The sequence below is a fragment of the Trichechus manatus genome, unplaced genomic scaffold, assembly GCF_000243295.1.
Source record: "Trichechus manatus latirostris isolate Lorelei unplaced genomic scaffold, TriManLat1.0 scaffold00253, whole genome shotgun sequence".
In the NCBI taxonomy this organism is placed as follows: domain Eukaryota; kingdom Metazoa; phylum Chordata; class Mammalia; order Sirenia; family Trichechidae; genus Trichechus; species Trichechus manatus.
In genome coordinates, this window is record NW_004444189.1 from 2,359,033 (window position 1) to 2,362,733 (window position 3,701).

At 37.0% G+C, this 3,701-nt stretch overlaps 1 protein-coding gene across 2 annotated transcripts in view; it reads left to right on the forward strand.

The window, feature by feature from the left end:
• VPS50 (VPS50 subunit of EARP/GARPII complex) overlaps positions 1-3,701 on the forward strand; it is a 109,048-nt gene that overhangs the window by 5,360 nt on the left and 99,987 nt on the right. The gene's annotated exons all lie outside the window — the stretch shown is intronic.

A 3,701-nucleotide genomic window follows, 5' to 3' on the forward strand; every position in this document is an offset into this window, starting at 1 on the left:
TTTTTTTTTTTTTTGGTTGCTTAAAATGAAGGATTTGCATTACTGGTAATAGTAGCTTGGGGAGGGAGGCTCTAATCCTGGATGTAATCTCCATAATTCCTCTAAACCCGTCACAAATAAACATACAGTCTAAGTAGAATAGCATGCTTGCCATGCAACCCAGTTTCAGATTATATCCGCTACCTATCCCAGAATGCAACCCTTACTGTCTTCTGTATTGAAATTCTGGAAGTCAGTGAGCATGACTCACTAACATTATAGATGTTGATTACAAGTATCTGAAAAATAAAAGAATTATGGTGAAGCAACAATAATATAGGTTTGAATTAAATTTTCTCTTTTAATACACTTTCAAGTCTTATATCTCTGCTAGGCACAGGGTAAGGGCTAGATTTTTTTCCTTCCAGCGATGATATTCAAATATTTATCATATCTTTTTTTTCTTTAGGATCATGCAGATTGAAGTTACACACTTTTTTTTTTTTTGACTTTGATGAACAGAAATTTATTGTCTCACAGTTAGGGGGCTAGAAGTCCAAATTCAGGGCACCAGCTCTAGGGTAAGGCTATCTGTCAGCTCTGGGGAAAGATCCTTGTCTCAGTTCTTCCGTTCCTTGATGATCTCCATGTGGTATCTGTGTTTCCCCAGTTTGTGCCTTGCTTGTCTCTGTGTCTGTGCCACTCCTTGCAAGTCAGAAGTGATTAGGGTTAGGACACACTCTACACTGATAGGGCCTTATTAGCATAACAAAGAAAACCATGTTCCCAACGAGAATGTTGACATCCACAGGTATGAGGGGGTAAGGATTCCAGCACATATTTTGAGGGGGCACAATTTAATCCATAACCTTCCCCACTTCCCGTTTCCTCTTTTTTTTTTTAAATAATACTATGTTTGAGGTGAACGTTTCCACAGCAAATTAGGTTCCCTTTAACAATTTTTATACAAATTATTCTGTGCCATTGGTTACAGTTTTCACAATGTGTCAGCATTCTCATTATTTCCATTCCATTTGTTCAGTTTTCATTGATTTAGCTTCCCTTCCCCTCCTTGTCTTCTCACCTTTGCTTTTGGGTAAATGTTGACCATTTGGCCTCATATAGTTCATCATTTAAGGGAGCGCAATACTCACAGATGATACTGTTTATTTCATAAGCTAGTCTGTCATTTGGCTGAAAGATGACCTACAGAAATAGTTTCAATTCCATGTTCCAAGGTTATTTTAGGGCGATAGTCTCGGGGGTTCCTCTTTATCAGTCCAGTAGGTTTGGCCTCTTTTAAGAATTTGTGTCCCTGGTCAAAATGGTTGGTAGTGGTAGCTGGGCACCATCTAGTTCGTCTGGTCTCAGGTTAGAAGAAGCTGTGGTTCGAGTGGGCTGTTAGTCCCGTGGATTAGTTTTTTCTCTGAGCCTTTGATTTCCTTAATTCTCTTTTGCTCCAGATGAGTAATGACCAATAGTTTTATCTTAGATGGCTGCTTGCAAGCTTTTAAAACCCCAGATGCTGCTCACTAAAGTAGGATATAGAATATTGTATTTGTGAACTATGTCATGCCAATTGACTAAGTTGTCCCCCGAGACTATGGTCCCAAGCCTTTTAACCCAGTAAACTAATCCCACAGATTGGTTGGATGTATATCTAGGAAGCCTCTGTAACTGTGCCCCTTATGTGGTTTGTTATATATGTGGATATATATGCAGCACATATAAATTTGTATATAATATGCCTACAGATGCACCTATACATGCATGTGCATTTACTCATGTATGCCTTTCTATACACATATATGCATCCATATCTACCTGTGTAACCACACACGTGTTTTGGTTGTTTTTACTGTTGTTGCAAAATTATATATGTTACAGCATTTACCGAAATTGTCCCTTTTTTTGGTGTACTTCCTAGTGTCTTTTTTTGTAAGTTGTGGTGACTTCACCCATATTTGGTCTTGCCTTTCCCATCACCAGAAGTAGCAAGTATCTACTATCTAGAGAGTGATTCCCTCTTCTTTCCCTCTCAGCCCTGGTAACCATCAAACAACTTTGCTTTCTCTGTGTGTATCTAATCTTGACTTTTTATGATAGTGGGACTATACAATTTTTGTCTTTTTTGATTGACTTATTTCACTTGAAGTTATACACTTTTTATTTGATTAGGAAGTACACAGTTGGGTAGATACTAGTGATATTTTGGTTTTATCAATTTTGATCATGATCAATAGTCACTATTAAAAACTCGATCATTTCATTTATACTATTTAGATTGAGTGAATAGAGAATTAGCTCTAGTATATTGAATATATTTGGAAATTTCTTACAAGGCCTTCAGGGTCCTGGAAAAACATATAGTACCCACTTAGTTCATTTTTGTGGCAATAAATCTGTTATAGTGGTACCAGCTTGTTTATGATTGGGTGAAAATAATTCAAGCAGTTACATATTTACTGAGTTTTTTCTGTGTGCCAGGCACTTCACTGGGCAGTATCATTATAGTAGAGAACAGTACATGTGGTAATCAGTATTATCCCTAGTTTCATAGAGTACATAATCTATCAATAAAGACTTGCATTGGAGTAGGCACAAGTGAGATGGGTTTAGAGAGGAGGAAATTGAGGCTACAGTGGAAGCATTGGGATCTAACTCCTTTGGGGGTCAAGAAAGTCTTCTGGTGGAGGCCCTGGGGGAGGAGGAGCAGCTAGGTCAAGATACAAAGGGCTGTGGATAAGAGATACCAGCACCATGAATAAAAGCTCTAAGGCAGAGATGCTAAGCAAGATAAGTTCTGAAAACTGTCTATTGGATTTTTAGCAACAAAGAAGTCATAGTGAAACAACTAGAAAAGAAATAACGAGAATGTTGACACAACGTGAAGAACATAACCAGTGGTGATCATTATGTCTAGACACTATGGGATGGGAGCAGGTTTTGCTGTGTATATTTTCACCAAAAATAAAGTATTATTAAAAAAAAAAAGTCATAGTTAATCTTTGTGGGGACAGATTTGATGGGAGCTGGTTGAAGTATAAGTGCAAGATGAGGAAATTTTATAAAGAAGAGAGGAATATAGGGCTAGGCTTAGTTGATTTGTAGGACAGTTTGAGTCCACTACAGTTGAAAGACGTTTTATTTTAACTTCCTTATTTTCCTGCCTTTATTGATTAGATGCACCATTTTTATTCTGTGCATTTATTTTTCTTTCTTTTGCTCTTTTTCCTCTGGTCTTCCAAACACAATACCTATTCTTGATCTCTTGTTGGGGCTGTTCAGACAGGATTCATTGACACTTTAAAAAAATTCACATAATTGACCTGGAGTTGTGGAATTTAGCCAAGGGCAAGATTTAATCTTTGCTTGGACCTGAGTGAATCAGAGTGAAAAATCACTTGACACTTCGGTAATCATAGGAATAGTAATTAATTTCCAACCGAATTTAGATACTCTCATTTTCTTTAACATTTAAATTCATTTTCATTTCTGTCAATGACTAGAGAATCATAAAATATATTCCCTTTAGAAATATCTTGTAAGAGGTATAGCTAAGTGAGGTTTAGGGTTTTGTGACAAAGAACCCTTCCATGATTCAGTACCATTTCCAGATTCTAGTGTGATTTATACTGCAGGCATTTTCATACTGCTGGAAAATGTACCTGATCATCTGCTTCTTAATGTTCCTTTGGTAGATCTTGTGTTCTTCCTTTCTT